Source organism: Eulemur rufifrons, chromosome 30 (genome assembly GCF_041146395.1).
Source record: "Eulemur rufifrons isolate Redbay chromosome 30, OSU_ERuf_1, whole genome shotgun sequence".
Taxonomy (NCBI): Eukaryota; Metazoa; Chordata; class Mammalia; order Primates; family Lemuridae; genus Eulemur; species Eulemur rufifrons.
The window spans coordinates 56,662,820-56,677,609 of NC_091012.1; positions in this window are offsets into that span (position 1 = coordinate 56,662,820).

Here is a 14,790-nt window from a genome sequence, read left to right on the forward strand (position 1 = left end):
AAACTTCTTCTTTTTTAGGTGTGTTCTGTTTTTCATATTTTGATCTTTAATATTAATTTTAGAATCATCTTGTCATGGAATGTAAAGAATGCTTTGAGATTTTTACTGGAACTGCAAGGCTCTATAGATCAATTTGGGTAGAGCTGACATCTTTACAATATTTTTTTCTCTCTCCATTTATTTTTGTCATATATTTTTCAATGAAATTTTATCATTTTCTCCACACCAGATTTGCGTATCTTTTGTTAGATTTATTTATAGGTACTTCATATATTTGGTATAATATGATTGCTAATGGCAACTTTTAAAATAATTACTTTTATTAAATATTTATTATTGGTGAAAATAAGTGAAATTGATTTTGGTTTATTCACCCAGCCACCTTGCTACACTTTCTCATTTCCAAAAGTAATTATCTATAACTTGTTTTGAATTTTCAATGTAGAAATCATATTATTTCAAATTATTTATCTATTTTAAATCTTATAGTTATTTTTGTCATGCTATGCTGCCTAGGACCTCCTGATCTATAGCTGTAATAGTCATCCTTGACATTTCCTTGATTTTAAAGAGAGTAGTTATCATGTTACACTCTTATAAATGATGTTTCCTGTATATTTTTGGTGATATGCTTCACCAGGTTCTGGTACTTCTCTTCTATTCATAGTTTTCTGCAAGTTGCCTTTTACCACATGTTTTTTTCATCTACTGAAATTGTGGGAGGCCAGAATATGCCATCCCCAAATATGCCTCTTTTGCATAAGGACTGCTTTGAGCTGAAGACAGTTGAGAAGAAGTAGATGCAGGAAACCTCTGTGCCCTCCTTTTGTTTGCCTAAAAGCAGGACATAAATTTATAAGAACAAAAGGAATTCTTCCTCCCTCCTCTTTCTACCAGGGAGGACAAAGGTTAACAACTGAAGACAACTTCAGACCCTAATGGGCCTAGAGATAGTACCGGAGGAATCTATATTAACAAGCTTTACTCCTAACCTTCGTCTACCCTTTATTTGCCTTTCCACAATTTGCTGCCCCTAAAGACTTAAGGCAGGAAAGGACTCAACAAAAAAAGAAAACTACAGACCAATATCCCTTATGAATTTAGATGCAAAAATCCTCAATAAAATCCTAGCAAATCGAATTCAGCTGCTCATCAACAAAATAATCCGTCATGACCAAGTGGGCTTCATCCCAGAGATGCAGGCATGGTTCAACATACACATATCTATAAATGTAATTCACCACATAAACAGAAGTAAAAACAAAGACCATATGATCCTCTCAACAGATGCAGAAAAAGCATTCAACAAAATTCAACAACCTTTTATGATAAGAATGCTTAACAAAATAGGCATAGATGAGACTTACCTCAAAATGATAAAGGCCATGTATGACAAACCCACAACCAACGTCATACTGAACAGGGAAAAGTTGAAAGCATTCCTGCTTAGAGCTGGTACCAGAAAAGGTTGCCCTTTATCACCACTTCTATTCATCATAGTGCTGAAAGTCCTAGCCAGAGCAGAAGACATAAACACATGAAAACCATATCATGCTCATGGATCAGCAGAATCAACATTGTTAAAATGTCTATACTACCCAAAATGATCTATAGATTCAATGCAATCCCTATTAAAATACCAACATCATTTTTTGCAGATCTAGAAAAAATAATTCTAGGCTCTGTATGGAACCAGAGAAGACCCAGTATAGCCAAAGCAACCTTAAGCGAAAAGAACAAATTGGGAGGCATCAATTTACCAGACTTCAAGCTATACTACAAGGCTGTAGTAACCAAAAGAGCATGGTGCTGGCACAAGAACAGAGACATCAATCAATGGAACAGAACTGAGAACCCAGATATAAAATCATCCTCATATGCCATCTAGTCTTTGACAAAGCAGACAAAAACATACACTGGGGAAAAGAATCCCTATTCAATAAATGGTGTTGGGAAAATTGGATAGCTGCATGTAGAACTGAAACAAGATCTGCACCTCTCACCTCTCACAAAAATCAACTCCTGGTGGATAACAGACTTAAACATAAGGCATGAAACCATACGAATTCTAGAAGAAAATGCTGGAAAAACTCTTATAGACATCGGCCTAGGCAAAGAGTTTGTGAAGACCCCAAAAGCAATCACAGCAACAACAAAAATAAAAAATGGGAACTGATCAAATTAAAAAGCTTCTGCACAGACAAGGAAACTATCACTAGAGTGAATAGACAACCTACAGAATGGGAGAAAATATTTTCAGGCTATACATCCGATAAAGGGCTGATAACTAGAATCTATTTAGAACTCAGGAAAATTATCAAGAAAAAAAATCAAACAACCCCATTAGAAAGTGGGCAAAGGACATGAACAGAAACTTTTCAAAAGAAGATACACTAATACCCAACAAACATATGAAGAAATGCTCAACATCTCTAGTCATCAGGGAAATGCAAATCAAAACCACAATGAGATATCACTTATCTCCAGTGAGAATGGCTTTTATCAAAAAGTCCCAAAACAAGAAATATTGGTGTTGATGTGGAGAGATAGGAACACTCATATACTACTGATGAGACTGCAAACTATTACAACCTCTATGGAAAGTAGTATGGTGATGCCTCAAAAAACTAAAAGTAGAAGTACCATTCGATACAGCAATCCCACTACTGGGTATCCACCCTAAGGAAAAAAAGACATTCTATAAAAAAGACATCTGCACTAGAATGTTTATAGCAGTACAATTCACAATCTCAAAGATGTGGAAACAACCCAAGTGCCCATCAATACATGAGTGGATTAATAAAATGTGATGTGTGTTTATCATGAAGTACTACTCAGCCATAAAAAAGTGATACCTATTATATTATCCTGGATTGAAGTGGAGCCCATTCTTCTAAGTGAAGTATCACAAGAATGGAAAAACAAGCACCACATGTACTCACCATTAAATTGGTACTAGTTGATCAACATTTTGCACAGATGGGAAGTAACATTCATAGGGTATCAGCCAGGTAGGAGGGGGGAGGAGGGGATGGGTAAATCCACATCTAATGGATGTGGTGCTGGCTGTCTGGGGGATGGGCATGCTTGTCAGGCAGTACAAAGGCAATTTATGTAATCAAAGCCTTTGTATCCCTGTAATATTCTGAAGTAAAAAAATAAAAAAAATTTAAATAAATAAAAAATAAAAAATGATGGTTGATGTAAGAAAGAATATATATGTTTATAGTTCATCTGTAAAAGTTATTTTTTTCATCTTGAAAAACCTGATCAAGACAGCATGCTATGGATATGTAACAGTTTTGGAAGCTAAATATTCATCTTAACTTTCTACTCATATTTAAATTTCATAAACAGGGAGTAATGTTCCCTGATTAAACACTAATAGCACTACTTTTTCCATATTAAGAAGGTACCTAATAAACATGAAACTGTTAACAAAATATTAATAATAAAGTCCCTTTTCTTTGTCTTGTTACTTTTCTAAAAATTTACTATTCTTTGTTGAAGATGCTATATAAGCAAGAATTCAAAGCAACCTCTTTGAGAATTACCCATTCTCTGGGTGTCTCCCATGTGCATATGAAAAATACATGTTAATAAACTTCTGTTTTTTTTCCTCTTATTAACTGTCTTTGTTACAGGAGTCATTTCCAACTAAGAACTCATGAGGATTGAGGAAAAAAATTAGTTTTCCTCCCTTACAAGATGATCATATTGTTTTCTTCTTTTGTCTGTTAATGCAGTGAGTTATATTTATAGGTTATAAAATGTTAAGCCAACTTTACTTTTAACTGACAAACAACTTAGTCATGACATGTGACGTTGGTTGTAGATTTATTTTTATTAATATTTTCTTTGGGATTTTTGCATATAGATTCATGAGTGTAATGGCCTGAAATCTTCTTTTCTTGTTCTTTGTTCGACTTTGGTGTCATATTTATATTGGTCATATAGAATGAATAAGAGAGTATTCTCTTTTTATTTTCTGGTGGAGTTTTTATAAGATTGTGTAAAAGTTATTCCTTGAATATTGGATAGATCTCACCTGAAAACTTTTGTGATGTTTCCTTTGTGTGAAGATTTTTAACTACTTACTGTTGGGGCTCAGAAACCATTTCCCAAAATATGGCACTTTGACATGGTGAATTGAAGAAGCCTCAAGGTCTCTCTGACCTTTCCCATCCCTCCTGTCTCTCAATCCTCTGTCTCTCCCAAAATCACAGGATCAAGTTATTCTCTAAAGTTCCCTTAATCTGCCTAAATACAGACCTGCCACAGAAGAAAACACTTACCTCTGGTCCTTCGCCTGAATTTTCATTAATTGAACTTATATCCCAGGAAGAGAGACTGAAGTCTGTCAACACACCTGGACAGACTTTCGTCACAAACCAGTGTCTGCTCTGCAGGCCCAACAGACTTTGTCCCAGGCTACCGTATGTTCTTCAAACCCATTGAATTCCCCCCAAAATCATTTACTACCCCGCTAAAATCATCCACACTTCCCCGTCTCCCTTTCCCCTAAGAAAAAGGGTGTATAACCATCTGCATCCCATTGCATGGTGGGGCAATCACTCTGATTCTTTCCCATGCATGCTAAAAAATTTGTATGCCATTTCTCCTATTAATCTGCTTTTTGTGACTTGATTTTTCAGCGAAACTTTAGAAGGTGAAGGGGAAGTTTTCCCTTGGCCCTGCATAACTAATTCAATTGCTTTAATACAGTCATATACCACTTAGGTTCTGAGAAATGTGCCCATAGGTGACTTCATCATTGTGCAAACATCACAGAGTGTACTTACACAAACCTAGATGGTATAGCCTACTACATATCTAGGCTGTATGGTATAGCCTACTGCTTCTAGGCTACAAACCTGTACAGCATGTTACTGTACTGAATACTGTAGGCAATTGTAACACAATGGTAAGCATTTGTGTATCTAAATATATCTAAACATAGAAAAGGTACAGTAAAAATATGGTATTATAATCTTATGAGACCACTGTCATATATGTGGTCTGTCATTGGCCAAAATGTCATTATGTGGCACATGACTGTAGTTATAAGAATATTCAGGCTTGTTAATGCTTCTTGAGTCAATTTGTATATCTCAGCTTGTTAATGCTTCTTGAGTCAATTTGTATATCTCATGTTTTTCTAATTTTTCTTTATTGTTTAATTTATTGGCATTAAATTATTTATAATATGTTGACAAAGAGTCTCTCTTTGACCAAACTTTAGTCAGGCTTCTCAGAATCCTCTTCCCAACTAGGCTTTGACTTTTGGACATTCATGTCCTGTGAATTGCCTAATTTTAGTGAGAATTCCTGTGAAATTGGTTTAACGGAATGCCCCTCCCTCAATATCTGATTACCCTAGATATCTGACCAATTCCTAATTCCTCACCATCTTCTAGGTGATGTCTGATCATCCTGGCCTGCCTGCAGCAAGAATCCTATTAGGCCAGTTTAGTCAGAATGCCCTCTTACCCCCGATGTTCCTTCTTAGTAATTTTTCATCCACTGATATCCGCCACCAGCCCACTCCTGGGCTATAAATTCTCATTTGTCCATGTTGTATTTGAGCCTAATTTCTCTCCCCTACTGCAAAATCCCATTGTGGTGCTCTCTACACCTATTTCAATGGTCTTGAATAGTCTGCCTTACTGTGCTTTTTGTTTTGTTTTGTTTTGTTTTTGTTTTTTAGAGACAAAATCTTGCTCTATCCCCCAGGCTGGCGTGCAGTGGTGCAATCATAGCTCACAGCACCCTCAAACTCCTGGGCTCAAGTGATCCTCCTGCCTCAGCCTCCCAAGTAGCTGGGACTACAGACATGCACCACTGCACCTGGCTAACTTTTTATTTGATTTTTTAGAGATGAAGTCTCACTCTGTTGCCCAGGCTGGTCTCAAACACCTGGTCTCAAGCTACCTTCCCTCCTTGGCCTCTCAAAGTGCTGGGATTATAGGCATGAGCCACCTTACTTATCCTTATTGTGTTTTAACAAGTATCATTGAATCATTTTTTCTTTAACAATGGATCTTTTTTATTCACTTCTCCATATGTACTAATGTCACCTTTTTAACTTGTAGCATTATTTGTATCTTCTTTCACTTTTTTATTAATCTAACCAAAATATGTTCAATTTTATTAATCTATTCAAAGATCTTAATTTTGGCTTTGGTAATCCTTTTTATTTTGTCTTTTTTTTTTCATAGGGTTCTGTCTCGACTTTATAATCACCTTCCATCTACTTTATTTGGCTTTATTAATTTTCCTTTTATTACCTTTTAAGTTATAAGCTTAACTCACTAATTTTCTCATTATTTTCTTTTTTATCATAAGTATTTAAGGTTATATTTCCTGCTAAGTACCACTTTTGTCTTATCATTTGCTTTACTGATTGATATGTAATACTGACAAAAATTCTTTGCTTGGCCAAACTTTAGTCAGGCTTCTAAACCTTCTCCTAGGCCCATCTGTGTATCTCCTTATAAAATCCAGTTTTAGCAGAACCCTGCCAAGTCAGTTTAGCAAGAATCGCCTACTCTTGTTATCTAATTACCCTCAACATCTGATCAGGTTTCTCATTCTCCATCATCCCCCAGGTGAAGTCTGATCACCCTGGCCTGTCTTCAGGAAGAATCTTGTTAGGTTGTTTTAGCCAGATTCCCCATTATCCCTGATGTTTTCTCTTAGTATCCACCAACCCCTACACTGGTCCTTGGCTATAAATTCCCATTTTCCCATGCTGTATTCAGAGTTGAGCACAATCTCTCTGCCCCACTGCAAGACCCTGTGCCTATCACAGTGGTCTTGAATAAAGTCCCCCTTACTGTGCTTTAACAAGTACCATTGAATAAGGTTTTCTTTAACATTATTTGCCTCAAAGATTAAATTCTGTATGTTTTTCATTACGAAAATGGTTTTTCTTTGACCCATTAGAAGTGTTTTTAATTTGTGAATATATTAGAGTTTGAATTTATCTTTTCTTGTAATTTAGTTCTTATTTAATTACATGTGGTCTGCAAACATCATTTGTATTTTACCAATTCTTTTGAACTTGGCTTAGATTTTTCTTGTTACTTAGCAGGGGCAATTTTATAAATACCTCACATATACTTGAGAAGAAATTATATTTCTTAATTATTGGTGTTTAGTTCTGTATATGACCACTGAATTAGGACTGTTAATTGTGTTTTTCAAATCTTCTCTATTCTTACTATTTTTCTTTCTTTCTTTTTTTTTTTTTTTGAGACAGAGTCTCGCTTTGTTGCCCGGGCTAGAGTGAGTGCCGTGGCGTCAGCCTAGCTCACAGCAACCTCAAACTCCTGGGCTTAAGCGATCCTACTGCCTCAGCCTCCCAAGTAGCTGGGACTACAGGCACGCACCACCATGCCCAGCTAATTTTTTCTATTTTTAGTTGTTTGGCCAATTTCTTTATATTTTTAGTAGAGACGGGGTCTCACTCTTGCTCAGGCTGGTCTTGAACTCCTGACCTTGAGCGATCCACCCGCCTCGGCCTCCCAGAGTGCTAGGATTACAGGTGTGAGCCACCACGCCCGGCCAATTCTTACTATTTTTCTACCTGAATTATCAGTAATTTAGAAAATCATTTTGAAATCTTCAACCATGAATGTAAATTTATTAATTTTCTATATAGTTCTGTCAGTTTTGCTAACATTTCAAGTGAATTTCATCTGATTAATACTACTTATGCTCATTATAATCTCTGAGTCAATTAAACACTTTATCATTATGTAGTAACCCTTTCTATCCTTAATAATGCCTTATGTCTTAAAATTTATTTTTCTAGGTACTAATGTAACTATTGTAGGGGATAAAAAGTCATATCTTCTCCTTACTCATCATAAAGTTCATGACTGAGGTACCTATAATAAAAGACAGATTATCAAGAAAAAAGTATAAAAATTTATTTAATATAAGTTTTACATGACATGGGAGCTTTTGAAATGAAGATGCAAAGAAACAGGGAAATCTGTGTAGTTTTATATTTAGGTTTGCTGAGTAGTGGACAGTCTTGCAGAAGTGTAATTGAACAAAGGGGATATGATCTAATGGTAATAAATGGGAGTGAATTTTGCAAGTCCTGTTTGTTCAAATTCTTGTCTGTGTTCCTGTATCTTCAGAGATGAGGACACTCCTTTCCTCTGACTATAGTGTGGGCACCTCTCAATGAGGGTCTTATGGCTCCTTCAGAGGAAAGTCAGAATTCTTTTATGGCCTCCTTCAGGAGAGAAGGGCATGAGAAGGTCAGAGAGAACTTCCTGCTCCTGCTGTTTCCTGAAATGCCAAAGTGCCATATTTTGATGAAGTGTGTACTGGACCTCATCACTATCCATCCAAAGTAGATCTTGTGTGTATGTGCATGTTTCCATGTGTCTATACGTTTTGGTTAGTAAATGCTTGCTAAATCTTTTTTGATTTTTACTTTCAATATTTTCTTGTCTCCCCACATTGTGTTTGACAAAGGTATCATCTCCTATCGCTTAGGTAGCCAGCCATTTAACATGCAGGTGTCATAGTTATAGTGATGGGAGAATTTTCCTAGGGCAGCCATAGGATTCACTTTAATGTAGTATTCTGATTTTCATCTTCTTTTTTTCTGGCCCTTGAGGGTATCCCATCTTTTGTTTTGAGTGTTGTTATGCCTTTGAAGCAGCTGTTCTCAACACTAATAGCATGTTTTGCATCATGTGGTAAGCTTGTAAAAAATACTGATGTCTGGCCCCCACCCTAACTAATTAAATCTAAATGTTGGGGGCTGAGATCAAGACATCTATATTTTTTTAAAGCTCCCCAGATGGTTATATGGGCACCTAGGTTTGATAACTGCGTATTTAAAATAATGCTTACTATCTTTCATCCAAGATATTTATATGTTACATACTGGGTTTTTTTTTTAAAGATATTACAGTGTCTTTTTGCCAGAAAGATTAGTGAAATCTAAGGTTATTGTTTTAAAAACTGTAACCTTAAAATTTGAGTAGGAATTCTTGGCAAAGTATATCTTCAAGTAATTCTAGAGGGCAGATGGCTTTTGTTAAAGCACTGACATCTCAGAGGCTATAAAGTAATGAAAAAATATCTGTACTCATAAAAGTTTAAAAGTCTGTGAATGAAAAATGTCAGATTTGGCAATGTTGTTCTTCGTTCTTGGTTCTTGGTATGCTCTTGGCTGCGGAATGACCAGATATACCAAAGTAAAGCAAGCATGAGGTGAAATTTATTAAGGGGGAGGAAGACAGGATTATAGAGCAAGAGCAAGATGTGGGTTTACAGAGCAAGATACATATGCCCCAGATGACGACCGGACCCCTTGTTGTAGCAAAAGAGAGCTTGGTTATGGTCTGGATCATGTTTTATTGTGTCTGGATAGGGACCTCCCCGTGGTTCAGACGTCATCAAGGAACCACTTTGATGGACAGTTGAGAGTTGCATGACCTGAGTCTTACTGTACATGCAGATCTCCCATGAGCCTCTCTGAAAGCCCATTGGGGGGTAAACTGCAATGCAGATTTAAGCTAATGACATGATAATTAGCCTTAGGTTGTCCTCAGTCACCTTGCAGATTCTTGTACCTATGCAGCTTGACCTATGGGCCAGAGAGTCCTTTGTATTCATTTGTAGTCAGCATGCTAAGTTCTGATTGGTAGATTGGTAGGGTGTTCCCTCCTCCCCCAGGTATGGTAGTTGCTTGGGACAGGATTAAGGTGGGGCAGCACCAAGTTGGGAGGCCTGGGGCCTGCCCTTGTCCTTCCCAGGTGGATCAATTGCTCGAGGCAGCACCAAGGCAAGGCACCCACTTTCATCCTTAGGAGACCCAGAATCCCTCACTATCTACCTAACAAAAATTCCATAAACAAATTGCAATTTAAATGTAAAATTAAGAAAATATTTGGTATGCATACAATAGTAAAGGGATAACTACCCTACAAATAATTATAGACTAATATCCTGATACAAAAAAAATGATGTTTAAGTGGCCCATTAATGGTGTCATCTCTAAATAAGAAAATTCAAATATAACAGAAATGAGATAACATTTTCATTTATTACATTTGTAATCATGAAAAGATTTATTTCACACTGTCACAGTCACAGTGTTGGCAAGAAATCGGGGGAAGAGGAACGAACAACTGGTAACACTTCTTTAGAACACTATTAATTAATATCTATCAACACAAAAAAGTACAAACTCTATGACTCAGAATTTCATTTCTAAGGCCGGGCGCGGTGGCTCACGCCTGTAATCCTAGCACTCTGGGAGGCCGAGGCGGGTGGATCGCTCAAGGTCAGGAGTTCGAGACCAGCCTGAGCAAGAGTGAGACCCCGTCTCTACTAAAAATAGAAAGAAATTATATGGACAACTAAAAATATATATATAGAAAAATTAGCCGAGCATAGTGGCGCATGCCTGTAGTCCCAGCTACTCGGGAGGCTGAGGCAGGAGGATCGCTTGAGCCCAGGAGTTTGAGGTTGCTGTGAGCTAGGCTGACGCCACGGCACTCACTCTAGCCTGGGTAACAAAGTGAGACTCTGTCTCAAAAAAAAAAAAAAAAAAAAAAAAAAAAGAATTTCATTTCTAGCTAATGATTCTCCATCTCTATTATCTCATGTATTCAAAAACATATATATATATATGTATATATATATATATATTAGAATGTTTACTGCAGATTTGTATTAGTAAGATACTGGAAAATCCCTAAATTTACATTAGAAGGAGACTGTTTAAATACATTTTAGCATTTTTCTGCAACTAAATAAAGTTACTTTGCATTTCCTGATTTTGAATGCATTCTGAGTTTCATGGTTGAGTTAAAAACCTTTTGGAATATAAAGATAAGTGGAAAACTCTCAAATGCTGAGTAGTGCCTTTTATAAATGAAAGTTACACATAGTACTGATGAACATATGCGTGTATATATCTGAAAGAATTTTGTAAAGTCATATAAGACAACAGTGATGATGATTACCTCTAATATATGGGATCATGGAAGATGGAATTAGTTAGAAGGAACCTTTTCCTTGACTGCATATATGCACAAAAAGAATTTTTCCCCAAAGTAAGTTTTGTTTGCATGATCATTCTTTAAAAAGTAACAAAAGGTATTTTACTTCTGAGTAGCATACAATATGTCACAGCAGGTTAATATTTCCACTGACCATAACTAGAAGAATCTAAATATTTTATAAAATCATATTTTCAAGGCATCAGAAAACTATGGAAGCAATGATTACTAACTTGACAAAATTTCAGAAAGTGAAAACCTATACACAGGTGAGCAAATTATTGGTCACCATTTTCCCACTGGGGGCATTTGCTGATTTTGAGCATGAACAAAGGTTCAAGTTATAAAAACAAAAAAGAAAAACCAGCAAATCTTTTATTGGTCACATGGGGCTGAGGTGAAAAAAATTAAAAATTAGAGAGGTCTCAAATACACAGACATTGCTGTATGATGAGCCTCTATGGGAAGTTAAATAGCTAAGTGAAAAGCTTCTGAAGGGCAAAGTAAAATATCATGCAGTCTCATGGTATTTAGGAAAGAGAGGCTAGACAGGAAAAAGGGCCTACAGAGTCAAAATAGAATAGAGTTTAAAGTCCTAGAGGGAGTAGTGAATGGACAGTAGGCCCTATGGTCTCATTTCACCTAGGGGCATTTTTTATTGATACTGGACTCACCAAGAGTTTACAAATGCAAATTGGACTCCTTTTAGAAGGCCACTATGGGGGGCAGGTGATGTGGTTCAGGACATACTACCCCACAATATGGCTCCTTGGCATTTGAGAAAACAACAGAAGCAGGAAGACCACTCCCATCTTCCCCTTGCCCTTGTTGGGGCCTCAAAACATCCTACCCCAAAATATAGCACTTTGGTATAGTGAGTATTTTAAGCTGAAGGAAATTTAGAAAACCAAAAAAGCAGGAAGGTAACTTTCTCATGTTTTTTCCCCTTTCTCCCCTGAAGCAGGTCATAAAAGAATTGCCTCACCTAGGTAGCTTGAAAGTAGGTCATAAGGCCTTCATTCCAAAGAGTTCTTGCCTTATACCTATAGGCCAAGAAGAAACTGAACAAACTGGCCTTGCTAAATTCCTTCTAATTTATTACCATTAGATTATACCCTTTTATCCTCCGTTCACACTCCTGCATGACTATCTATAAAAATACACAATTTTCCTTGGGTCTTTGGGCCTTCATTTTTGAAGGCTCCCATGTCACATAAAACTTTGATTAAGTAAATTTGTTATGCTTTTCTTTTGTTAATCTGTCTTTTGATATAGGGCCATCAACCATGAACCTTGCAATGGGTGAGGAAAAGATATTACTTTTTCTCATGTTGGGGCTCAGGAAACAGTAGCCCAGGATGAGGGTCTTAAAAGCAGCCTCAGAAGCAAAAGTTTTTCTCTGACCTTCTCCTGTCCTCCTACTTCTCAGTCCCATTCTTCCCTGAGGTAGCCATAGAAACTAGAGTCCCTCTTCCCCAAGGTGTGTCATAAAAGCCAGAACCCTTTTTCCCAAAAGCCAGCCAGGAAACCTAAAATTATTCTGTGTAAAAACTGGCCATAAAGAAATTACCTGACCTACCTTGTTTGACTGTGGGTCATAAGACCCCCATTCCAGAGAGGGTCCTGCCCCATCCCCAGAAGAAGGAATGCTGCACAGAGAGGCCAACAAGAATCTAGACAGACAGGCCTTGCTGGGTTTTCCTACTCAGTCTATTAGCATTAGGTCATACTTTTTTCTCCAATCACATTTCTACATGGCTGTCCATACTCTGTTGAACCTAAGCATAAAAATGGACCATTTCCCCTGTATCTTTGGGTCTTCATTCTGAAGGCTCCCATGTATACATGTTTAAATAAATTTTTATGTCCTTTTCTCCAATTAATCGATCTGCCTCATGACAGTGATTTTTCAGCACCCTTTACAGGACCAAGGGCCTTGGTCTCTACATTCCCCTACACCCTTCTTTCCTGAAGCAGGTTATAAGACCCTTATTTGAAGACACAGGGAAACAGAGAAGAATCTTAATAAACAGGCCTTGCTAAATTTTCCCTGGTTTATTACCATTAGATCATACCCCCTTTGTCCATTCATACTTATCCAAGACTAACCACTTCTCTATCAAACCTAAGCATAAAAATACACAAGTTGACCCATTTCTTTGAGTCTTCATTTCTGAAGGCTTCCATGTTACATAAAATTTATATTAAATAAATTTGGATGTTTTTCTTTTGTTTTTCTGTCTTTTGTTACAAGGGCTTCAGCCATGAATCTACTGGGTGAGGAAAATAAATCTTTTCTCTTCTACAGGGGCAAAGAGATGAGCAGAGGTTTTGGCATTCATGTGGGTTTGGGATGACAAAACTTGAAATTTGAAGGACCTCAAAAACAGGGCTATTTCCTGCTCAAGACATCTGCCAAATTGTGAAGCTGAACATTTCTAAAGTGTAGAACTGAGTTTCTAACTGAGTTCTGAGTTCAGGCTAAGGAGACAGAACTCCATCAAGGTTTTAATTGAAAACAATAGAGGGACATGCCATAGGAATACTTGTGATATAAAGTAGAATACGCCTCACAAAAACTGAAATTGAGCAAAAATCAGCTCAATCCCTCATTACGTTGATATGATCATTCCCCTAGCCACACCCCACATGCCCTTAGCATAACAGATGAAAGGGAGAGCCATCTGTGTTGGAAGATGACATCATTTGGAGTTTCTATGGTCCTTTAATTAACAATGTTGGACATGCAATAAAAAGCATGAGACATAGAAAGAGGCAAGCTGATGGGACAGATAGTCAAGATATAGAAGCATCCTGACAGGTAATCCAGATATTGAAGTTAGTGAACAAGTACTTTAAAATATATGTCTAAATTTTTTTCAATTGAATAGAGATAATGATGAACAAATAGATTAAAACTGTATTATTTTATCTTAGAATTAGTATCTATAAAAATAATTAAGTAGGCATTCGGGAACTCATAAATAGAATATCCAAAATTAACAACACAACGGATGGGTTTAACAGCAGATTAGACATATAAGAGTTAGTTAGATAGGAGCCAGGTCAATAGAAATACCTAAACTGAAGCATAGAGAGGAAAATAAAATGGATAAAAACAGATGACAGTATAAAAGATATGTAGGACATGTTCATAGGCCGAACATGAGTAATCAGAGTCAGCAGTAGAAAAGAGATAAGAAAGCAATATTCAAAAAGATTATTGCCCATGATTTTTGAAACTGATGAAAGATGTAAACCCACCCATTTAATAAGCTCCAGGAACACTAAGCAAGAGACATACAAAGGAAACCACAGCTAGACACATGATAAACTCCTGAAAACTAAAGATAACTAATACCTTGTATTTGTGACAAGCAGGTCTGAACTAAAACCATTGTTAAAGGGAATACTTCAGACAGAAGGAAAATGACCTCAGACTGAAACAGTAAGCATATAGAATAACTGAACAGCATAATTCAGAATTTGACCTAATTGGTTACATATATTTATTAGCTTCCTATTGCTACTATAACAAATCTCCACAAACTTAAGACTGAAAAGAACATGGATTTATTCTATTATAGGTCAGAAATCTGAAATTAGTCTCACTAGACTATGTTTTGCTAGGGTTGGTTCTTTCTGCATGTTGTGAGGGGAGTATATTAGTCAGGGTTCTCCAGAGAAACAGAACCATTAGGACACACACACACACACACACACACACATGAAATAAGGAATTGGCTCATGCAAT